Source organism: Adiantum capillus-veneris, chromosome 16 (genome assembly GCF_014529385.1).
Source record: "Adiantum capillus-veneris isolate H3 chromosome 16, ASM1452938v2, whole genome shotgun sequence".
NCBI lineage: Eukaryota > Viridiplantae > Streptophyta > Polypodiopsida > Polypodiales > Pteridaceae > Adiantum > Adiantum capillus-veneris.
The window spans coordinates 145,562,091-145,587,468 of record NC_140946.1 but is presented as its reverse complement, the minus strand read 5'-3'; the positions used below and the strand labels follow the sequence as shown (position 1 = coordinate 145,587,468).

The 25,378-nt window shown below is 46.5% G+C and overlaps 1 protein-coding gene across 5 annotated transcripts in view; it reads left to right on the top strand.

The window, feature by feature from the left end:
• Positions 1-25,378, top strand: part of LOC147440016 (uncharacterized) — a 97,324-nt gene that overhangs the window by 711 nt on the left and 71,235 nt on the right. Inside the window, exon 2 of one of the 5 annotated variants that reach the window (XM_086485710.1) lies at positions 421-486. The exons of the other annotated variants lie outside the window; for them this stretch is intronic. The gene's annotated coding sequence lies outside the window, so the exon portion shown is untranslated. The remainder of the gene's footprint in view (positions 1-420; positions 487-25,378) is intronic. 5 annotated transcript variants of the gene reach the window in all.

The window sequence follows — 25,378 nt, the reverse complement described above, 5'->3', positions numbered from 1 at the left end:
AGTTCATGATGAAAACTTCTATTGAGTTGTTTGCTGACACTGATAATTTGGCTTGTTATGGAAAATTGAAAGCCCAATACGAGAATCTTATGTTCAATGGAAGAAATGTTGAATGATTGTCAATTGTTGTTACCTGCCTTATTTTGCCCTGGCAAATGCTTGTTGCATTTGTATGTTTGATAGAGTGTGTTTTCTTCTTTGCCTCGTTCACATGTCTCTTGCATTATGTATATGCTTATGTATTTCTAATCACTTATATGCTTATGTATTCCTAATCACAATCACAAATTTCTTATACAAGAAATTTGTGTAATAAAATTTTGTAAGGGGCTGGAGGGGCTTTATCTTTCTTTTCGATGCTATTTTTGCATTCATATTTTGAGTTTGTTTGTTTTAGAGGTTGTGTCTTTTGTAAATTAGGTGACTCTAGATCTTGTGACGGTTCAAGGCATATTAATAATCATCAGCAAAGGACTAGCTACGCTGGTATGCTTGATTGAATAAATTGTCCCACTCATCAAAATACATGTATTTTATTCAAAGCACAATACTCCATGTTTGAAATGTTTTGTACGTATATTGATTGAAAATGTTGACCCTTTAAAAAGTTGAGGACTGAGCCTTTTATTGAAAGGGCCTTTAAAAAAAAGGTTCTGTAACTTGTAAGCCACGCATCTGCGATTGCAGGTTGCCAAGCTGGATTCACATTGATTTTTAAGTGTACTTCAATCTTTATACATTTCAATTTTCAATCAAATTATGTGCAAAAGTAGATCTCCAAGTGAGTTATCTATACTTAATTTTTGTAATAAAATCTATTTTAAAAAATCAAACGTTTTTTTTGTGTCTACGAAAGAAACATCTAGTACACGTTCCATATGCCCCAATTTATGTCCTGGCCCGTACCGTAGCTGCAATGCCACTTATACACGGGGATCATAGTTCCCAAATCCATTTGGCGTGAAAGAGATACAAAGGTGTTTCTCTATTGTTATCAATACACTTTTTATGAGCTAATGAGCTTTGCATTTTAATGCTTTCCCTCATCCATTATCCTTTTTTGAGTATACAATCAGGTTGGGTGCATGGCTCTAGTCAGCGACCTACTTGGCTGCAGAGGTCATTACAGGTGGGACTTTCATATGCATATCTGAGACAACACTAGTCACCACTATGGGACTTCCATATAATTAGACATATATCTTATTTTCTATGGTTGCTTGATTATGGTGGATTAATTGTTGGGATGTGTGTTGCCTCCATGGGCCACGATTCCACACGCATCAGATGTATACTCCATATTGTTGAGTCTCCTAGTCAGTGCTTATGGATTTTCCGTGCTTCCTATGCCATTTGGAGAGCATCTGCAATAGATGTGGCGTACAATTTGGTTTTGTTACTTGGGGTGCAGTATCTTGGTTTGTGCACCCAATTGGAGAGCATTTATTTTGTGCTGGTTCTAACATTGATCCATGTTCAAGCCAAGAGCAGATGGATATTACAGAGGCTTCATGATCTTGGCGATAGGGAGAAACGAGACAACATCAATGCCAACGGAAAAGAACAAACAGAACAGACTTTAGACGCTTCAAAACAATTGAACTGAAAGAGATACACTGCACACGAGACACGGAGTGGTGGAGTTCCACCCCAAGAGAGCACTGGCTCCAAACTATGGTGCCCCTTTTGGTATTTCTGTCACAAGATGGGCACCACGTGCCAATAGAAAAGAACAGACTGAACAGATTTTTAGCACTTCAATAACAATCGAATTGAGAGAGAGAGAGAGAGAGAGAGAGAGAGAGAGAGAGAGAGAGAGAGAGAGAGAGAGAGAGAGAGAGAGAGAGAGAGAGAGAGAGAGAGAGAGAGAGAGAGAGAAAGAAAGAAAGAAAGAAAGAAAGAAAGATTTTTAACGTCTATGTCAGGCCGAAATCGGCCTATGAGACAAATCAAATGTACATGGTGTGTATGTCATCCGTCTATCGGAAAGACAAATGAAACAAAACTGATACAAAACTGAACTGAATGTAGGTAGTGGGGTATCTGAGGAGGGATGGAGCTCTATCTCTAGGGGTATATGCATGTCTATATGCTCAAGGTAGTACAATCATGAGAATGCATCAAGCTATCTAGCTCCATCCTGTACTAATGGGGGGATGTAAGATGTGGTACATGGGCGGGTCTGGTGCCAAGGCTGCCCGGATGAAAGCTGTCGGGTCGGCCCTCATCTGGGCCACTCGCTCCTCAGTGGCACGGCGCTCCCGGGCTCGGATCTCCTCGATCTGTCGATGGTGGGAGCGCGCGCCCCTGTAGCCTGTGACTCGTGGTCGTCGTCTAGCTCGGCTCACCTCCGCCTGTGGGAGTGTCACTCCCCTCTGAGTGTCTGGTGGGGGAGGGGCGGTAATCCTCTGAAAGAAGTCTGTGAGCTGCGACTGTCTCCCCTCTGTCTGTGTAGCTGTGTGTGGCTGTAGTAGTGTGTCCCGATGGCTCTGTATCTCTAGTAAGAACCGTCCGAGTTGTCTCTGATCCCGAGAGTCCATGATCTCTCGGAGAGTGGGCTGTCCTCTGAATAGGGCCTCATACCTGCCTCTGATCTCAGTGTATGCTCTGCATCTACATACAAAGTGCTCCTCACTCTCCACCTCCTCTGTGCAGGCTCTGCAGACGCGCTCCTCCCTGGGGACACCAGTATGTCTCCCGATCTCAATCTCTAACCTGTGTGAAGCCACTCTCAGCTGACCAATCGCCACCCGTGAGCTATGTGGCATATATGTGTCCATGTAGCGTGGTCTCTGTATGAACCCCCCAGACAATATGGTGAGAAACTGGTCTCTGTAATCTGACATCCTCGTCCCCAAGCCAGGTGACTCCCAGACTCTCCTAGTGTATAGCTGCCACAGATCCTGTCTCAGTACCAAGTTCCTCTCGCTGCGAGAGAGGTGAACATATGGTGAGTGGGGGTCGTACTGGAAAGGTGGTAGGCTCTCCATGTCAAGACCGTGTCCCTCAAACCATGCTCTGACCTGTGAGTACCATGCTCTCTCATGCCCACTCTCTGATAGCTGTATAGCTGCCTCAAATGCTCTACGAGTAAGTCTGTCAGGAGGTAGCTCTCTCATCCTCTGGATGAAGCAGACTGTCTGGAATAGTGCCTCTACCACCATGGGTGGTGTGGCGAGCTCGGCTCTAATAATGTCATGTGGCACTGTCTTCTTGCTGCGGAGCAAGCGTGAGATCATACATATCTGTGGCCTCTCAAGCTGTGTCCACTGGTCAGCTGTCAATCCTGGTGCCCATACTGCCGCCGAGTACATCAAGGCCGGGGTGACTAAGGTGTCGAAAAGCCACCCCTTCGTGCGGGGTTCCTGAAAGTGTGCCTGGTGGCATCTCCGCTCTAGCATGGCCAGAGCTGCATATCCTCGGGTGAGCTTGTCAGCAACAGCCTGCCTCATAGTGAAGGGTCCTGGTAGGCTGGTGAATGTGATGCCAAGGTAGACATAGGAGGTGACTACATCAACCTGTCCTCCTGCTGCTGTGAAGGTGGCAGCGCTCCTCACTGCACTGGATGTGTGAAAGATCATAACCTTGGTTTTGCCAAGGTTCACAGTCAACCCCCTGTGTGTGCTGAATTCGTCCAAGGCCTCAAGATGGCGTTGCAAGCCCTCGGGTGACTCTGAAATCAACACAATATCATCAGCATATAACATGATGTGGACCGGAGTACCTGCCAAGTCGCTCCCCCCTCCCCCTGCTCGCAGTATGTAGTCGGAGATCTCGTCGATGTAGAGCCCAAAGAGTGTCGGGGAGAGTGGGCATCCTTGCTTAACACCAATGGTGCTAGCAATGGTCTCTGAAAAACCGCCTGGGCAACGAACTCGACCCGTCACCTTCTCGTAGAGAGCATATATGGCCCAAATCATCTGTGTTGGTACCCCAATGCTGTGAAGGCGCTGGAAGAGTCTCTCGCGTGGGACTGTGTCAAAGGCCTTGCGGAAATCCACAAAGCAGCAGTAAAGCCTCTTCTTCCGCGCCTTTGCCCCATCAATGAGGCAGCGTAGAACGAAGATGTGATCAGTGGTGGAGAAAGCTCGTCTGAAACGTACCTGGCCTGGAGCTCGTAAACCCTCGATCTCTGCGTAGTAGCTAAGTTGTGCCTCAAGTACTGCTCCATATAGCTTGGCCATCGTGTGGCCAATCATGATAGTCTTGTAGTTCCCTGGATCTAGGGTGTCGCCAGATTTGTGGATAGGCACTATGGTGTGCTGTGTCCACTCCTCTGGGAAGCCCTCCCCTATAGCCCGGTTGAAGACATGTGCAATCAACGGGGCTATAGTGGAGGCCGCATAAATGATGTGCTCACTCTGTAATCCAGTATGGTCAGCTGATCGTCTGTGCTGCATGCGGCGTATGGCCCTCTCTACCATCTGTGCTGTAAAGAAGGAGGAGCACGTGGGGCGTGGCTAGTGTGGCTGTGGGATAGGAGGCTGTCCTGGCACCTCGTAAAGTCGCTCTGCATAATCATGCCATATCTGTGGATCCTCAATAGCTGTAGTCGGACGTGGCTCGCGCAGGGTGCGCCATGCCGTCGCGCTATCCATGCTCATGAATAGGCGGTATAGCTCAAGCTCATGTGCCTCTTCGAATGCTCGCCGCTTTTGGCGTGTCAGCGTCTTCATATGCCGTCTGGCCTCTCTCTGTGTGATCTCTCCTAAGGCTCGCTGTGCGCGGAGGCGTCGGTATAGCTCTCTGCACTCATCATCATACCAGCGGTTTTGAGGCATAGTCCCGGGGGGGGGGGGAGTGCGTCCTGTGTGAGTGGTGTGTGGAAAGCAGCTAATAGCTGAAGTGTGGAGAACGGAAGAGATATGTGATGTGAGAACTGAGAGTGGTGTGGATGGGTGGAGGAGGCATAGGCCATGTTCGACCTCGGCCGAGTAAAGAGAGGCTAGCTCATGTGTGAAATGGATGGTGGTGTGTGGAGTGTGTGCTGTGGAGCTGTGTGGGATGGTATCTCCGGTGATGGAGAAAGAGAGGTATGTGTGGTCGGCTCCGATGGGTATGGGTGGAATGGTGAAGGATGTGATAAGGTGTGTAGCCTCCCTGGGTCCCAGAATATAGTCGACTGTACTCCCCCCTCCCTCTGCAACTCCATGTGGCATACAAGTCAGGCCCCCTGAGGTGGGCCACTGGACCATCCCGTTATAAATAACGAGACGGTGCTGGGAGCCAAGTCGAAGTAGATGTCGTCCGTAGGCTGTGACTGGAGCTCTGTCTGCTGTATCTCTCATAGTAGCCTCCTCATCTAGAGTGTGTAGTGCCTCTGGGTCCTCGTGGTCATATGCCTCACACTGCTCACTGCGCGTACGAGCATTGAAGTCTCCCATAAGGAAGACTTCACCCAGTGTGGAGTACTCCATAATCTCCTCCGTGAGGCATGCGTATGGTGACTCCTGCTCAATAGGGGCGAATCTGGAGCCTGTGGGAGCAAAGTAGCAAAGGGCAATGTAGACGATCCTGTCTCGTGAGAGCTCGAGGCGAATCCACATGTAGCGGGCCTGTGGGTCCCGGGCAGCAATCTGTAGTCTGCTGTGAAGCCCCTGTCTAAAGAGTATGGCCACTCTTCCTGAGCCACGAGTGGTGTGCTGGCGCATACATCCCCGATGTAGAGACTCCCACTGGAATCCATGTATCCGTGGTAGCCCTCTCTCTGGGCTCTCGTGTGTCTCTGTAAGTAGAATGATGTCTCGACCTCTCATCACCTCCTCAAGTCTCTCTGGGTGTGTCCATAGGTCTCCATTGCAATTCCAAACCGTGACATGAATCTCCTCGTGTGTCCCACAGGCCGCGAGTCCCTATGCGATGGTCTTGCCATCAATGATAACCCTACCATCTCGATATACTGCCTTCTTCCCTTCTTTGCGGGCTTGGTGGACTCTAGGCATGCACGCGCGACGGTGATCTTGTTGCATCTTTGTGAGGTCATCATCAAGATAAATCGGGGGGCCTTCTAGCCCTCTCAAGATGACCCTCTTTCGGAGGAAAGAAGTTCGAGACTCCTCGGAGGCGAATTGGAGGATGAGAGCTCTCTTCTTTGGATCTTTGCCGGCTCTCCAAACTTTGGAGAAAGGGATTTCTTCTTCCTTGTATCCCACTTTCTTGCATAAAGCTTTCCCATCGTTCTCGGGTGTAGACCCTTCTTCTTCTTTGATGCCGGTCACTCGCACATTGAGACGGCGAGCTTGTCGCATCTTCTCCTCCTCGATGGTTGTGTGTACGATGAGTACCTCATCTTTTTGGGCTTCCTCTCTTGCAACCTTCTTGATGTTCCTTTTGACCACTTCGACCCATCCTTCTTTGGTGGCCTCTAATTTGTCCTCAATGCTTGCGGTGAGGGCTTTGGTGATCTCCTCCTTGAGGGCTTCCTTAGCCTCCTCTTTAATCTCTCCTTCTTCGGGGGTGAGGGATGTGATGGAAGCATGAAGGAGATCGATTTGTGCCTTCATCTCTTCTTGCTCTTTCCTCCATCTCTCCCTCTCCTTCCCGTTCTCCCGTTCCCTTCTCTCCTTCTCCTCTTTGAGATTTTGGATTTCCGCTCTCATGTCCTCTTTCTCTTCGTTCCATAGCTTGATGAGGGTGGCTTTCTCCTCCTCCCATATCTCTCTCTCCATCCGCCATTCTTTCATGTCCTTCTCCAATTGTGCAAGCCTCTTGTTCGTGAGCATGAAGGTTGTCTTCATTGTCGATGCCGGCGTCTTGATGATGGGGGAAGACATGGCTGTCTTCGTAACTACCCTCTCTTCATATTGTGAAGAAGAGGGGAGAAGGGGAAGAGAGGGAGTACTTGTGTGTATGCGTGTATGTGTGTAGTGTGTGTGTGGGTATGTATCCGTGTGTGAGAGATTGGGGGCAGCGGGCCTGGTGCACTTGGTAATGCTGCAACAGTGAGGCAGCAGCAAGTGCTACAGCCTTGGCAGCGTGCAGTCGCAACAGGTCAGCCACAACGGGTTCAGCAGCAGCAGCAGTGGCGCGCGCAGGGGGTGAAACAGCAGCAGCGGTGGCGCGCGCAGGGGGCAGCAGCAGTGGCGCGCACAGGGGCAGCAGCAGTGGCGCGCGCAGAGAGAGAGGGGATCCACCGAGCGGCTGCAAGCGGAGAGAGAGAGAGAGAGAGAGAGAGAGAGAGAGAGAGAGAGAGAGAGAGAGAGAGAGAGTGTGGCGAGGTGCCACCCCAAGAGAACACTGGCTTTCGGTATTTCTTTATTATTGCTGATTTGCAAAAGTACAACAGTCGGGGAGAACCTCTTCCGCAATTTGCACACTGAAGAGTGCCAGAGAGGGCCCCCAAGGCTCGTATTTAGAGGTCCAAAGCCTAAAAGCATCAAATATGAAAAGCTGAACCCAAAAAAACACTTTCTTAAAATTTCGGGGTTTTCCTAAAAATTCGCCGCGAATTGCGGAACATCGGTACAGGTGCCACGCTTTTTCAGCTAGATCTGCGTTTTTGGCAAACAACAACGTTTTCATTAGAGGGGGGCAACGCTAGCCTTGGCCCTCTACAGATCTTGCCTTCCTACCTGGCTTAAAATCGCTCTGCATTGGGTGCTTTGGCGGCGACGCTCCTCTTCATATCATCAGAGTTCAGCTAGCATTCATTGCTGTTTTTATAGTTTTCAGCCCCCACCTGGGGTTGTGACTTTGATTCACCACCCTCCCTAGACCCCTGCATCGCTTCGGACCATGCCGGGAGCGTACGAGCACGCTGAAAATCGTTGGACAGTAGTGTTTTCATCACCTCGCAATTGTGTTTTTTGGGTGGACAGTAGCCTCGTGGTTTGCATTTTTTACATAGGACAAAGCTACCTCTTGCCAGGACACCATCAAGTGGTGGTCCATGCGGTCTCTTAGTGACTGTTGCAGTACACGGTATCTTTGACATCGGCTTGATCATACACGGGCGTATGATCCTTGAAAGATCCATTCATTCCAGCCATCATTCGGCGGTTGCGCACTCGAGAGGGGGTGGTGACTTGTGGTTTGCTATGGATACACCTATGCACTCATTAGAGGAGTTCGCAGGAGATATGGCCATGCTCATGGCATATGGGATCATGACATTCCCAGAGAAGACACCACCATCTTGGGTGGACAGACACTTACCACTTGACCTCGACACGTTAGATCACTTGCTTACACAGGAGCATCTACATGGACTTAGAGAGAGGATCATGGATCTCTTCTTGGATAGGTTCATTGCTTGGATCTACAGACTTGAGTAGGACTTCAGTTCTTTAAGCTCTCTTGGAGAGTTTACCTGCGAGATGCGGGAGATCAACATCGTTACGCGACTACATCCGGAGTCACCTGGAGCTTGGCTTGGATGGTAGTGTAGTTTCTCTTCTACACTCGTGATCATTTGGATTGCTACCTTCAGAGTTGCTTACACTCACCCTCAATAACTTTCCAGCAGAATTATCCCACTACCTGGGCAGTAGGCCCACTCCTAGCTCATTTACATAGAGCCACACCGAGATGCGGTTTGGTGGCGTTGTTGGCGCGGCTTTTGTTTTGGTTGACACCGGATGATTGGAGGCAAGAGATACAGGCAAGACGACGCAGACAGATTGGTCTGGCCTTTCCTCTTCTCAGAGGATCTTCACAACGCAGACTTCTCAGTTTGGCTTTTCTTCTTCATACAGGATGATTACGGTGCAGACAGCCTCGTCTCACCACATCTCGTCTCAGAGGCCCTTCACAACGTAGAGTGAGTTTGGCTTTCCCCTCATCTTGGATTACCCTACCTACTGACAGGACACCATCTGATGGTGGTCCATGTGGTCTATCAGTGACTGCTGCAGCTTATGGTAGCTTCTACAGTGCAGACTGTTTAGTTTGGCTTTCCTTGTTTCGGAGGACTTTTACGGTGCAGATTGCTACATCCGGCCTTCCTAGAGTTTTTCACAGCTTAGCCACCTTCCCACACTGGGCTACAGGTTCATGCATTGACAGGCTTTCGGTCATTCTCATGACGGTTCTTGTGCTTCCCCATTTTCTCCAGACGGTTTGACTACAGACACCACAAATCCTATTGGGCAGGACACTTGTAGGTCTATTAGCACTTCTTTCACGACAAGGGGTTGTTTTCACACTCAATTCGTGTAACAAACTTGGACACCCCAAGTCAAGATTCTACTGCGACACAACAGAGATTCATTTTAAAATAGTTCACAAAAGACGACACGGCCCGACGTAGTTCCGTGCCTAGAGGTATTGGCCCCAAAGACTGGCGCCCCTTACGGTATTTCTTTTTATATTAATCTTGGTGCAAAGTACAAGGGAGTTTGCTGAAACTCACACTCAGACTCTGTGTCAAGAATCCAGACGCTCGGAGTAATGAGGACTCAACATACATATTTATTGTTACAAGGGATGCCCAAAAGTAGAGCCCCAAAATCTCAAACTCAAAAGCTCTTAAACTTAAAAGCAACTATAATCCAAAAGCTTCTCAAAAATGAAAGCATAGTGTCCAAAAGTTGGCCAACGTAATTTCTGGAATTCCGTACAACCTGTCAGCGCAAAAAGCAGAGCGTCCGTACTGCTGCCCGTACAACTTGCCACGTCAGCATGTCAACGCGTTTGTGGCGGATTTTCCGATGGTTGCCACGTCAGCCTGTCGGCGCATTTCAGGCAGCAGGGTGTGAGTGTATATCCGGGGGCCAGCCACGTCACCAGTTTGTGACATACACCCCTCTTGAAAGAATTGTAATCGCCCTCGATTACGCCTGCAAAACAAACAAAGGCCATAAAGTGTCTTAGTAGACATTGACTATTAGTACCGACGCACTAGACACAACACATCTAGCACATGTAGCAAATTGACAGTGACATCATAGGACATCACTTGACATCACATGATAAATCACATTCAAATTCATTCCAAATCTCAGACCATGATTAATCGGCAACGTATTTAGTAATCGTATCTAGGTCTAGTCGGGACCTCACAGATGCCCGATTAACTAATCCTTATTGCAATCATGTCTATAGAGATTTATGAGTCCGAAATGCTGCAGTCATTTCGTCTTTCAGTTCCTGCACTCAAACAGGGAATTCGAGCTCATAAAGTCATACGGCAGAATACGTCAGCCCAACAGTATCCCTGAAACCCAAAGGGACATCAGTGACTCTATATCAAAATCAGGGCAATCCGTTGGCAAAGGAGCGGAGTGACTCTAGGGACCTCAGTGACTCTATATCAAAATCGGGGTAATCCGTTGGCAAAGGAGCGTAGTGACTCCCCTCTTGTGCAAGCCTGCTGCACTAGATTCACCCATGCTGAAATCAGGGTTCTATCGGAGTAGACTATGCTAAACTGAATGCTTTAAGATAAAGTTCCAAAATCTGAGGAGTATTTGCTAGGTACTCCTCCTCCATCCACTTCGCATTCAAGGAGGATAGTTCTTGAATTTAACCAAGAATCGCCTAATCGTTACCTTTAATCTTTCTATCCTTGTGTGCCAATGTCTGTTCTGGAACGAGTTCCTCCACTTCGGGTTGCTCATTTGGCTCCCCATCATTGTGCACATCGCCTTTAAAAGGCTTCAAGAGACTCACATGAAAAGCATTGTGAATCTTCCAAGTATCGGGCAGCTTCACTCTAAAGGAGATATCATTTATCTTTTCTTTTATTTGGAAAGGGCCATAATTAGGCACGCCTTCTCAAAATGTAAGAGCACCCAATCGTTCTCCTTTAATTTCAAACCGCGACGATGTCGATCTGCTGCCTTCTTATGTCTTTCTTGAGATCTCTCTAAAGCCTTTTGGACCTTGACAAAAGTGGTGTCTACGTCCCGCGTGTACTGGTCGGCTTCAAAAATCTTATCCTGGGTCTGGGGAATGTTCTGATCTACCAGTTGATTCCCTTTTTCCTTTCTTTCCTTGTGCCTTGGGACCTGCGGGTAGCGTCTTTCTCTTCCCTATCCATTGGCACGTCAGAGTACGACAAGTATTCCAAAATCTCTGGCAGTAGACATCCGATGTATCTTTCGTAGTCATTTTCAAGTGATGCCAAGGCATGATGACATCTCTTGCATATTCATCGTTCTTTTCAAGTAAGATGCCGCGCTCCCCGGAATGTTCTGAGAACCACGCTCCAGAGAAGGCGACGTCAAACCCTTGTTCAACTCAAGGGCTCGATGGGTGTCCTGGCTTGACTCCCTTCCTTGAACTCCTTGGTTTTCTTGTTGATTTGGTCATTGTCGAACGAGGACGACCTCTCCTCCTTTAAATGGCTAGATGGCCTTCCATGCCTTCTAGTTTGTGTTTCAAAATCGTCTTCAAAAAAATCTTGTCTTAGGTGCGTAGAAATTTAAGAAGCTTCTTAGTACCCTCGAACACTTCAAATGGTGTCTTTCCTGTGTGTTGTTGTAGGCAAACTCCACCAAGGGCAAATACTTTTCTCATTTAGTCTTTTGATCCAAAGAAGAAGATTTCAACAAATTCAACACCATGAATTGGTTATTTCCAAATTGCCCATGTGTCTGCGGGTGGAACCAGGATGAGAACTGCAACCACATGCCAATGTTCTCCCAGATTACCGTCCAAAACAACTATTAGATCGGAGATCATTGTCCGAAACAATGGACTTAGACATGCCATATATTCGAACAGTTTTGCGAAAGGATCGGGCTTAACTGTCTTCTTCACTGCAAAGTAGTGAGCCTGCTTACTGAATTTGTTGATGACTGTCCAAAGGCCATCGTGCCCACTATGTGTCTTCGGGAGTTAAAAAATGAAATCCATAGCAATACTTTCCCAGGGGCGGGTGGGAATGGGCAAAGGGTGTAACAATCCGTGTGCTTTATGCCTGTCAAACTTGACCTTCTGGCATACCAAGCAACTGCGTACAAAGTCGTCCACAGCCTTCTTGAGTCTCGGCCTGAGTCTCGGCCAAAAGAAGTAACGCTCCATACCTTTCAAGGTGGTGTCGATGCTGCGATGACCCGTAAAAGGTGGACAATGGCACTCAGTCAGAACCTTTTCCCTCAACGGTTGTGTAACGCACAACATCCTTTTCTTCATCAAGTAGCCATCCCGTATGGAATATCCCGCTGCTACCTCCCCATTGTGTATTCAAGTGAATACATCTGAAAAATCTGTGGCGTACTGATCAACCATGTCCTCGAAGCTTCTATGATGAATCGCGGAAATAGCTAAGACTAGTGGCTTCCAGGACAAAGCATCTGCCACCAAGTTCTTCTGTCACTGAACATGGACAATCTGGAGTGAACTGTGACAAGATGTTAGCCCACCACATCTGCTTTTCCGAAAATTGCTTCTGTGACAAGAAGTAGCGTAAACTTTGATGATCAGTGAAGACCGTGAAATCGGCTCCGAGTAGGTAATGTCGCCACTGAGTAAGAGCATGGAGCACTGCCAATAGCTCTTTCTCATAAATCTATGCTGTCAATTCTGGCCTTGAAAACAACCGGCTTTCATAGGCAATCACTTGGCCTTCTTGCATTAAGACCGTTTCCAGACTACGACCACAAGCATCACAATATGCTTTGAATGGCTTTTGCAAGTCCGGCAAAGCCAACATTGGTCCAGTAGTCAATTTCTCTTCCAGTGTCTGAAAAAGGAGGTAACTCGCTTTGTACGCCTTCAAAGAAATAGTCAACCTCTATTGCAGAAAAATCTTGTCATTTCTTTTTGAGATCAAACATATTTGACCTTCAATCATCATTCAGTTCTCTTAAGAAATCGAGTAAAGAAACTGAATTTCATCAAGTACAATCTCTTTGCCATTCATTTGTCAAAGTTGCTTTCTTAGCCCGATAGTCAACCACGACATTGTTCTTGTGGTACCAAGGGATTTCGAGGACGGCACAACCTCCCTAAGGGGATTACGTAGAAGTCCTCGTGCCCTAAGTACCCCTCACATTGCAAACGAAGTTTGCCAATGATCGATGTAATGGCAACATCCCATCCGGGTGCCGCTAGAACTGCCTCTGCCTATGGCCTCATCCTGTCGGGCATAATTCCAAATCGAGCCGCCAATTCAAGAAGTTGGCCTTGGCTCCCTCATCAAAGAAAATGAGGGCTTCCTGATCTTTCACTTTGCCCCAAGGGCGGCAAAGTTTTGTACTTTTTGTTCATCTGATTCGGTTTGGGCCTCACGCAATGTGGTACCAGTTTTGTTTTCATCTGTTCTTTTCTTCCGCACTCGGTTGCTGCTTTGTAACTCTCAAATTTATGTTCTTTGGTTCATCTTCTTTTGAAGAGTTCTTATCCATCTCTTTCTGCGAGTACAAGTTCTGCTTTTCTGCACTCGTCTGTCCTTTCGGCTTTCCTCCTGACTGGAGAGGAGAAGGAATGGCTACATGCCATCTCGAGTAAAATCTTATCAATCGGCTAATTCTTTAGGTGTCTCGCCAGTCTCATGTCCCTGGAGCACTTCATCAATCTGTTCACTCAAATGCCAATCTGTAGTTGACGTTTGTACTCCATTCTGGCAAATTAGTCTGAAAAAATTTGCCCAAATCTTCATTCTTTTCTTCAGTTCCCGTGCCGGATTTTTAACTTTTCTTTGCCTTCCCACTTAGAGGTGTCATCTCTGTCAGATTCTTCGCGAGAACCCATGTGTAATCTGGGATTCTTTATGGCTTTATGCCCTGTAAGACAGAGCGATGAAGACGGGATCGCGCCTGATGCGCGATGTATGAAGGGTGGGAGTGGTAAATAAGTCCGGGGTCGGGGCACGAATATTCTTTCCCAAATAAGTCCGGGGTGCGTTGCAAAAAGGATCGGATCCTTCATAGAAGAAGAATCTTTCTGTGCTCATAAGTCCGGGGTTGGGACACGAATATTCTTTCCCAAAAGCTGTGTCCGTTGCAAAAAGGATCGGATTCTTCGTAGAAGAAGAATCTTTCTGTGCTCTGATACTTCTGTAACAAACTTGGACACCCCAAGTCAAGATTCTACCACGACACAGCAGAGATTCATTTTAAAATAGTTCACAAAAGACGACACGGCCCGGCGTAGTTTCATGCCCAGAGGTATTGGCCCCAAAGACTGACGCCCGTTTCGGTATTTCTTTTTATATTAATCTTGGTGCAAAGTACAAGGGAGTGTGTTGGGACTCACACTCAGACTCTGCGTCTAGAATCCAGACGCTTTGAGTAATGAGGGCCCAAAAGACATATTTATATTTACAAGGGATGCTCAAAAGTAGAGCCCCAAAATCTTAAACTCAAAAGCTCTTAAACTTATAAGCAACTGTAATCCAAAAGCTTCTAAAAAATTAAAGCATTGTGCCCAAAAGTTGGCCAATGTATTTCTGGAATTCCGTACAGCCTGTCAGTGCAAAAAGTGGAGCGTCCATATTGTTGTCCGTATAGCTTGCCACGTCAGCATGCCAGCGCGTTTGTGGCGAATTTTTTGCTGGCTGCCACGTCAGCTTGTCGGCGCATTTCAGGCAGGAGGGGGTGTGAGTGTATATCTGGGTGTCACGTGACACATCCCAACCCTATGTGTCCGTGGACAAGCTACACCACAGCAAGGTTCAGTCAGTTCAGTCAAGTCTAGATTAGCAGTGATCTGGCACTTTTGTGAGTCTATTCGTAGACCGTGCATGCCCAGTCACTTAGCATAGATGCATATCCTCCGGTTGCACACAGCATGATCATCGGAATTCCCATCAGAATCCATTAGCATCAGTTAGGGGAATTTTCCAGTGCATTTAGCCTATTTTTCTATTTATTGGTTATTTTCACTTATTATTTTTAAGTGACTTTCCAACAAAAGTAGGTAGGGCAATTTTGCTAAGTTAATATATAAGCAAACCCAAGTTAGCACTTTCTGGCAGAAGAGGCAGCAGGAGCACCTTGCTCAACAGGCAACTTCTCAGCAAGACCAACCCCCGCGACTACTCTGGCGTTTTCTCCACAGAAGACCTAGCGTTTTTGCATCAGATCAGCCTTGGCGATTTGTGCACAGCAGATCAGTCCCGGCGTCATCACGACACAGCAGATCAGCCTAGCGTTTTTGCATTTGCAGAACCCCGGCGACAAAAGGACCAATTTCAGCCCCTGGCGTTTTTGGATTTCAGCAACAAATTAAGACCGGCATTATTCACCTAAAGTGTAGCAGATTCAGCCCGTAAAGACCATCAGTTTCAGCCCTAAGAAACCTCATTTTTCAGCCATAAAAACGCAGCCAAAACAGTCATTTTCAGCCACCGAACAGTCCGGAAATTCAGCGATTAGAAGATCCCAGATTTCAGCCATCAAGTCGTCGTCGTCACCGGCATACACCAAGTTGCATAGTCCATTGCATACGCATTGTACACCTTTGTGCAATCAAAGAATAGACCACTCTCGCCGACGAGAGTGGGGCATTCGGAGGAGGGTTTTACAACCTCTCGGGTGTCGTATCTCTTCTCTCTCCTTCTCTCAGTCTCATTCACTTGCACGCACAATATCCACTCACTTTGTTCGTGATCATAGCACTCTCCATAAGACGGAAAGCTCTCTCTTTCCCTAAGAACTAAAAGGAACCTTGAGCAGTAAAGATCACTAATCTTGAGAAAATACATTCATTCTGCTGCACCTTACATTGGTATCAGAGCTTTGGAAGTGTTCTGCATTACTCAAGGAAAGAACCACAAGAACCACAAGAATTTTTTTTGCTTGTTGCGATTGCACGAACCCAAGTTTACTTGGGCGTAGCGATTTCTAATCGTGTTTTGTTGAAGAGTGACAGGAATCCCAAGAAAGAAGGGCTTGTCCAGCCTCCCCTTGTGTCTCTTTTCACTCATTGAGAGCGGACTGTGCACTTAGCGGCCGGCCAATCGACGTGAGGTGGGAAAAAGAAACCTTGGTGTGAGCGCAAGGCCGCCAAGGGGTGCGCCCGCAGAAAAGAGTAGAACTCGGGTGAAGAGAAGATCCTTCTCCAACGCGATTTGCAAGCGAAAGAACACCTCAAGAACCTCAAGAATCCAAGACCCGCAAGAACCCAAGTTCCTCGTGAACTTAAGAAACCAAGACCCTCAAGAATCCAAGTTCCTCGGGAACTTAAGAACCCAAGACTCGCAAGAACCCAAGTTCCTCGTGGACTTAAGAACCCAAGACCCCAAGAACCCACAAGAACCCACGTTTGCAGAATGATCATCACTCGAAGCGGATTGGATACTTCGCTTGGAAGTGATGAGCTTGAGAGAGGCGAAGAAGAATTTTCCCCACCAGGAGGTTTTTCCGACCCTTCCCCATCTACGACAAAGATTGCACTAACTCCTATGGAGGAGTTGGACCAAGAAAGAGAAGCAGAAAGGAAAGCCTACGAAGAAGATATGGCAGCCATCGGGCGTAAGTACCAAGAAAGAAGGGCAGCCATAGAAGCAGAATTTTATCGCGAGAACAAAGCACAAATGCAAGAGTTATTGCGACTCTTTTCTCAAGCTCAGGCACAGATGCAACAGAATCGGAAAAAGGAGACTCTCTCAGTCTCTTTTTCTCCATCGCATGATACACAGGATTTGCATGATTGTGTGAAGCATGATAATTATTTGATTGATGATGATGATGATTTGGAGGACAAAGATAAGCATGATGATTTGAAGCACAATGATAAGCATGATGATTTGGATGCCAATGATTTGCATAATGATTTGGATGACAATGACAAGCATGACGATTTGCATGATCAAGATGTGATTTCTCACAAGCATGATGATTTGCATGATCAAGATGTGATTTCTCACAAGCATGATGAGTTGCATGAAGATGATGTGATTGTTCACAAGGATGATGTGTTAGTGGATGCTTTTCCTAGCGAAACTAACCTGGTTGTAGATTCGATCAATCACGAAGATGTGATCTTGGCTTTCGAGTCGAGGTCTAAAGAACCCCCACAGGACGATTCGATCATTCAGGAAGAATCGATCTTGGCTTTCGAGTCGAGGTCCACAGATCCCCCACAAGAAGCTTCGATAGATCCCGACGAAGCGATCTTGGCTCTCGAGCCTTGGTCCAAGGAACCATCACAGGAAGTATTATGTGTTTGCATGATTGATACGCACGCAATGTTCGAGTGTTTCATTCGTGAAGGTTTCCTGTATTTTAGTCAACATCGTTATGTGATCCCTTTTATTAGGCATGACATATTGTATGTTGAGCACGTTTCTCTCATGGATGAGCACGAATGTATGCGGATTGTTCATAAAAAGCTGAAAAGTTTGTATGTAAGGAAGTCACATTCCATGTCTCTTCCTTGGCATGACACAGTTTCTGAACGAGCACATGATAGTATGAGCACCAAGCATGGGCATTTCCAATGTGATTTGCCACAGTTAATTGATTTCGATCAAACAGAAAAGATTTGATCGCATTGTTTGCATGTGTTTGATGAACGGGTTGTCACTCCGTCTCTATGTTCATCTACATTGCATACACAGTCTTTAGAGAAGAAAAGATTTTTTCCCTTCACTTTACATGGAATGGGTATGTTCATGGTTTTGTGTTGGAGATTGTTTCAGGAATTTTCAGCCATGGAGATTCTTGAAGACGAAAGAAGCAGGATTCTAGACGAAGTTGAAGCAAGAAAGGAGATTTTGAAGACTTTGTGTCGCTTTCGGCGCGGCCCAAAGAAGCAAGCGTTGCAAACCTTTATGTAATAGACTTGGACACTCCAAGTCAAGAATCAACCGCGACAGCACCAAATAACCACTTCAAAACAATTCACAGATCACAATAGATTTGCACTGGCCCGGCGGAGTTCCGTGCCTAGAGATATTGGCCCCAAAGAGTGGCGCCCCTTTCAGTATTTCTTTTTATATTAATCAATCATCAAAGTACAAGAGAGTGGTTAGGGTTTCACTCTCAGACTCTGCGTCCTGATGCCCTGAGAAGTGAAGCCCTCACCACTTATTTAATGATACAAAGGATGCCCAAAAGCAGAGCCCCAAAAGCTTTTAAAATAAAAAGCATCAGTTCTCTCTCTCTTAGAGAGTCTTTTCTCTTTTTTTAATAAAAAAAAGCAAAATTCGCGTCCCTCATCATTTCAAAAAAAAAAAAAAAAGCCTCCGCTATTTTCGGAAATTAGGGTTTCTGTTGTCCGCCATGTCATCACTTTGTGACATACCCCCCTCTTGAAAGCATTGTAATCGACCGCGATTACGCCTACAAAACCGACAAAAGCCATAAAACGTAAGAGCACCCAATCATCCTCCTTCAATTTCAAGTCGCAACGATGGCGATCCGCTGCCTTTTTCTGTCGTTCTTGAGACTCCTGCAAAGTCTCGTGAACCTTGGCAAAAGCCGTATCCAAAGCTCGCGAATATTCATCCGCTTCCAATATCTAATCTTTCGTGCTCAGGAAGGATGGAACCTTCGCAGCACTTTCAACAATCGCACATGGCGTCTTCCCCGTCGAAGAGTGTATCGTGTTATTGTAGGCAAATTCCACCAAAGGTAAGTTCTTTTCCCATTGAGTCTTCTGATCCGAGATACAAGACTTCAATAAATCTAAAATCACTGAATTGGCACTCTCAGATTGCCCGTCAGTCTGCAAGTGGAACGATGACGAGAACTGCAACCGCGTGCCAATGTTCTCCCAAATTGCCTTCCAAAACAAACTCGTAAATCTGGGTCCTCTGTCGAAGACAATTGCCTTAGGCATGCCATGTAATTTGAAAATTGGGCCAAAAACAGTCTCGCTAAGTGATCCGGCTTGACTGTTTTCTTCACTAGAATGAAACGAGCCTATTTGCTAAATCTTTCAATAACAGTCCAGATACCATCGTGACCACTCTGTGTTCTCGGGAGATCAAAAATGAAATCCATCGCTATACTTTCCCAGGGGCGGGTGGGTATGGGTAAAGGCTGTAACAATCCCTGTGCTTTATGCCTGTCAAACTTGACCTTCTGGCATACCAAGCAACTGCGCACAAACTCTTCCACATCTTTCTTGAGTCTCGGCCAAAAGAAATATCTCTCTATCCCTTTCATGGTGGTAGCAATGCCGCGGTGACCTGTAAAAGGTGGACAGTGGCATTCAGTCATAACCTTCTCCCTCAACGGCTGTGTAACGCACAACATAGTCTTTTTCATCAAGTAGCCTTCCCGAAGGGAGTATCCAGCTACTGTCTCCCCATCCCGTAGCCGTGTGAAAATATCTGCAAAATCTGTATCTGTGGCATACTGATCGACCATATCCTCAAAGCTCCTATGATGTATCGCGGAAATAGCCAGAACCAACGGTTTCCGAGACAAAGCATCTGCCACCACATTCTTTTTTCCATGCACATGGACAATCTGGAAGTGGAACTGTGACAAGATGTTCGCCCACCGCATCTGCTTTTCCGAAAGCTACTTTTGTGACAAGAAGTAGCGCAAACTCTGATGGTCTGTGAAGACAGTGAAATCCGCTCCGAGTAGGTAATGCCGCCACTGAGTAAGAGCATGGATAACCGCCAAAAGCCCTTTCTCATAAATCTGTGCTGTCATCTCCGGCCTAGAGAACAAACGGCTCTCGTAAGCTATGACATGGCCTTCTTGCATCAAGACCGCACCCAGACTACGACCACAAGCATCACAATATACTTCGAATGACTTCTGCAAGTCCGGCAAAGTCAAAATAGGTCCCGTAGTCAATTTCTCTTTCAATGTCTGAAAGGCAGTCACCTCTGTGGGTCCCCACGAAAAAGGTACTCCTTTCTGTGTCAAGATATGCAAAGAGGAAGCAACCTCTGCAAACTTTCGTATGAACCGCCTGTAGTACGAACACAGTCCCAAGAAGCTTCTAACTTCATGGACATTCTTCAAGTCGGGCCAATCACGGATAGTCTCTATCTTGGCCGGATCCATTTGCACTCTTGCTGTGTTGACACAATGTGTCCCAAAAAGTGTATCTTTGGTAGGAAAAATTCACTTTTCTTTGCATTAATCACTAACGTGTGATATCGTAATGTCTGAAAGACTTGAAGCAAATGATCTCTGTGTTCTGCCTCATTCTTGGAGAAAACAATGATGTCGTCAAAGAAAGTGCCAACAAATAGCCTGTACTCTCGAAAAATCCTATCCATCATCCGGCTAAATGTCTCAGGAGCATTGGTTAAGCCAAAAGGCATCACCAAAAACTCAAATAACCCAAAAGTCGTCCAAAAAGCTGTCTTGTAGACATCTCCTGGCGCTATCCTGATCTGATGATATCCACTCTTCAAGTCAATCCTGCTAAAGCACGAGGATCCCTGTAACCTGTCGAGTATATCATCGATCCTAGGAATTGGAAATCTGTTCTTGATGGTGATTTCATTGAGAGTGCTATAATCGATGCACATTCTCCAAGATCCGTCTTTCTTCAAAACCAACAACACTGGAGAGCAATACGGTGAAGTACTAGGCTGGACAAGACCCTTTTCCAAGAGGTCTTTTACTGGGTTCATAATCTTTTCATTCTGTACTCGGCTCACACGATAAGGTGGCCGATTCGGTGGTGTGCTTCTAGGTATCAGATCAATGGTTTTATCTTCAGGCCCTCTAAACAACAATCGACATGAGTGTGGAGAAAAATCTTGGCGTTCTTTTGTCCAGGTCAAAACATATTCAACCTTTATCCATCGTTCGGTTCTCTCCCAAAGGAATGAGTAAAGAAACTGAAGTTCATCAAGTACAATTCTCTCAGCCCTTCATTTATCAAAGTCGCTTTCTCGGCCCGGTAGTCAACCACGGCGTAGTTCTTGTGGTACCAAGGGATCCTGAGTAGAACGTCACTCGCGTGCCCTGAACACCCCTGTCATTGCAAACGAAGTTTGCCAATGCTCGGTGTAATGGCAACATCCCATTTGGGTGCCAGTCGAACTACCTCCGCCTGTGGCGTCAGTCTGTCGGGTGTAATTCCAAATCGAGCCGCCAATTCCAAGTGAAAAGAAGTTGGCCTTGGCTCCTTCAAAAGAGCTTCCTGATCCTTCACTTTGCCCCAAAAGTGGCAAAGTTTGTACTTTCATTCATTAGATTCGGTGCAGGTCCCACGCCATGTGGTACCAATTTTGCTTTTCTTTCTGCCTTTTCTGCCACATTCCTCAGCTGCTCTCGAACTCTCAGGCATGTCTCGTCGCTCTTTATCATTCTGTTCTTTCTGTGCCTTTTTAGGACACTTCGCGGAGATATGTCCATGTTCCCCGCATCCAAAGCACTTCCCCTCTTTGATGAAGCGAGCTCTCTCCTCAGGAGTAAGCTTGGGTCGTGCATCCTTCTTCTCTGGGTTGCTCTTTTTCTTTCTACTTTCATTCCCAGAAGTCTGTTCGGCTCGTTGTGTCATGGCCTCATCTGTGGGGTAGGTCAGACTGCCAGAGTGAATGGCAAAGCCCCGCTTCGCATGACTCATCAACTCCTGAATAGAAGCTGACTTCGGTTCCAAGCAGTGATCTCGGATCTCTGCAGGTAGACCCAAGGTAAACCGCTCAATCTGTTCTCTGAACGAGATCTTCTTGAATAAAGAGGCGGGTAGAAAAGAGCTCCAGAATCTTTCACAGTAAGTATGTACTGTATCGCTCTGGGTCATCTGAAGATGGTTCCAAGCAGCTCGTATATCTCGTTCATATTCTTGCGTCAACCAAGAAGAAATAAAAAGCTTCTTAAATTTCAGCCATTTAACTGGCGCAGTCTTGTTTAAAAGAAGCGTGGACCACCAAGTACGAGCATTCCTCTTAAAGTAAGAGGCAGCTCTCCGCATCTTGGAGTGCTCTGAATAGCGTCCTCCCGTAAAAGCGATGTCAAACTGCTGTATAAAAGACAAAGCCTTCGAAGCATCTGAGTATCCTGAATAAGTATCAAACTTGATCGAGTGGCCACCTTCCTTAAACTCTCGGACTTTCTTGCTTTTATCTTCGAGAAAGTCTTACTGGTTAGCTTTGTAAAAATTTTTTTTCTTGTTCGCATAAAAGTTTCCGTCATCGGAATCTGAGCTGTCTGTAGACGAGTCCTCAGTAGAACTGTCAATCTCTGGGCGAGATGTAGCTTTCTTTGCCTTTTTCTTGCCCTTTCCGAAGCTTTGTTTCTTGCTTCGCCTTTTACCTTTTCTGTCTTCTTCGCTCGAATCCGAGGAGCTAGAAGAACTGTCAGAAGAAGAAGAAGAAGAAGAAGAACTGGGTACTCCTTCAAATGGAACATGCTTCTTCTGTTTCTTTGCCTTGTCAAATGTCGACCGACGACCCAAATATCCCGGGAAGTCAGTGGCTTTCTTCTGCTTTTTGCCGTGCTTTTTGTCTTTCTTTTGCACGTCGAAAAGCTGAGCAATCCATGCATCAACCACGTTCTCCAGTTCCTTCTCTGTATATTTCTTGGAGGCAGAAGGTTTCTTGAGAGTGGGTTTCGGGAGTGGTGTTGTGGTTCTCTGCCACTCCGTCTGTACCTCTTCCAAAGAGGTCTGGTTCATATATTTTGTCATCTTCGGGTCCTTGGCAAAATTGAGCATCATCTTTGTTGCATCCCCAATCAATTGACGACGCTCCATCTCTTGCTGCTCCGCCTGAGTAGGCCTAGGCGGGCCATACTCCGCGCCAGAATCTTCGTTGTGATCCCTGCCCGCATCTCCAGATGCAGAGGGAGTCGACTGATCATTGCCTGAAGCCATAGGTGCCACGGAAAAATAAAATTCGGGGATCGGATTTCCTGTAGAAGAGAAATCGGCCGTGCTCTGATACCACTGTAACAGACTTGGACACTCCAAGTCAAGAATCAACCGCGACAGCACCAAATAACCACTTCAAAACAATTCACTGATCACAATAGATTTGCACTGGCCCGACGGAGTTCTGTGCCTAGAGATATTGGCCCCAAAGATTGGCGCGCCTTTCGGTATTTCTTTTTATATTAATCAATCATCAAAGTACAAGAGAGTGGTTAGGGTTTCACTCTCAGACTCTGCGTCCAGATGCCCTGAGAAGTGAAGCCCTCACCACTTATTTAATGATACAAAGGATGCCCAAAAGCAGAGCCCCAAAAGCTTTTAAAATAAAAAGCATCAGTTCTCTCTCTCTCTTAGAGAGTCTTTTCTCTTTTTTCAATAAAAAAAAGCAAAATTCGCGTCCCTCATCATTTCAAAAAAAAAAAAAAAGCCTCCGCTATTTTCAGAAATTAGGGTTTCTGGCAAAAATTAGGGTTTGCAGGAATTTTAGGGTTTCTGGCAGAAATTAGCGTTTCTGCTGTCCGCCATGTCATCACTTTGTGACATTTATGAAGTTCAAGGATCGCTTGACCCACACAGCAGAGTGGGCCGGCGAAGAGTCCCTCCTAGGATTCCGGATGCTGTTGGCGATCTCCCTCGACGCCATACGATTCGGTACCAATACCTCACTTTGAAAAGGAGGGGATGTCACGTGACACATCCCAACCCTATGTGTCCGTGGACAAGCTACACCACAGCAGGGTTCAGTCAGTTCAGTCAAGTCTAGATTAGCAACGATCTGGCACTTTTGTGAGTCTATTCGTAGACCGTGCATGCCCAGTCACTTAGCATAGATGCATATCCTTCGGTTGCACACAGCATGATCATCGGAATTCCCATCAGAATCCATTAGCATCAGTTAGGGGAATTTTCCAGTGCATTTAGCCTATTTTTCTATTTATTGGTTATTTTCACTTATTATTTTTAAGTGACTTTCGAACAAAAGTAGGTAGGGCAATTTTGCTAAGTTAATATATAAGCAAACCCAAGTTAGCACTTTCTGGCAGAAGAGGCAGCAGGAGCACCTTGCTCAACAGGCAACTTCTCAGCAAGACCAACCTCCGCAACTACTCTGGCGTTTTCTCCACAGAAGACCTAGCGTTTTTGCATCAGATCAGCCTTGGCGATTTGTGCACAGCAGATCAGCCCCGGCGTCATCACGACACAGCAGATCAGCCTAGCGTTTTTGCATTTGTAGAACCCTGACGACAGAAGGACCAATTTCAGCCCCTGGTGTTTTTGGATTTCAGCAGCAAATTAAGACCGGCATTATTAACCTAAAGTGTAGCAGATTCAGCCCGTAAAGACCATCAGTTTTCGGCCCTAAGAAACCTCATTTTTCAGCCATAAAAACGCAGCCAAAACAGTCATTTTCAGCCACCGAACAGTCCCGAAATTCAGCGATTAGAAGGTCCCAGATTTCAGCCATCAAGTCGTCGTCGTCACCGTCGTCGTCATCGGCATAGACCAAGTTGCATAGTCCATTGCATACGCATTGTACACCTTTGTGCAATCAAAGAATAGACCACTCTCGCCGACGAGAGTGGGGCATTCGGAGGAGGGTTTTACAACCTCTCGGGTGTCGTATCTCTTCTCTCTCCTTCTCTCAGTCTCATTCACTTGCACGCACAATATCCACTCACTTTGTTCGTGATCATAGCACTCTCCATAAGACGGAAAGCTCTCTCTTTCCCTAAGAACTAAAAGGAACCTTAGTAAAGATCACTAATCTTGAGAAAATACAACATTCATTCCGCTGCACCCAACACTGGGGGCTAGCCACGTCACCAGTTTGTGACAGTTCGGGACCTTCACACAGTATCTTCACCTTATGACGGCGGAGTACAACAATTTGCTACACTGCTCTGACGACACTTTATCATGGAGATCTCTCGGAGGTTGGGACACCCTAGACTGCTGCTACACTCATGGGAGTATCCTTCAGTGGACATGGCAGCAAACATCTTCATCATTTGCCTTACATCTTCGGCTTCATGCGGGTTGTTCAACATCCGGTGCTAAACAGGAGGGGGTGTTTGTCACCAGCGTGTGACTACTATCTATCCTTTTTGTTGATTTCTTTCTTATTATCTCGAAAGTGTTACGGGATCCAACGTGTACTATAAGACAGTGGCAAAATGTGCAGCTACCATTTTGTCATTGGAAAGTTAGTGACTCAAAGCAATGGCAGAGTGCGAAGCTACCACTATGTCATTGGGACAGGGTTCACACGCAAGCAATACATGAGTCGACGAGGTGTTGAATACACCAGGGTTGACAATGAGCATGTATGTGTCGCACATGTGTCGACAGGTGTTGAATACATCAGTGTTGACTAGGAGCATGAACGACATAGATGCAAACGAGGACGTTTGAGATTTCAAGAGGGGGGTATGTCACCAGCGTGTGACTACTATCTATCCTTTTTGTTGATTTCTTTCTTATTATCTATTTACTTTCACTTTTTGGAAACACCCCTCGGGAAATCTAACTGCCCTGCATTGCATAGCTAGTGTGGAACTGTCCAGAGGGAGTCCAGGCCTGAGGGCAAGAGAGCACTAAGGTTGGACAAGGACTATGGTTAGCCAAGTGGGGTCATTGACTAGCCAAAGTGGAATCCTTTGCTACAGAGGCTACATTTCAGTTCTGGATGTGGCCGCAG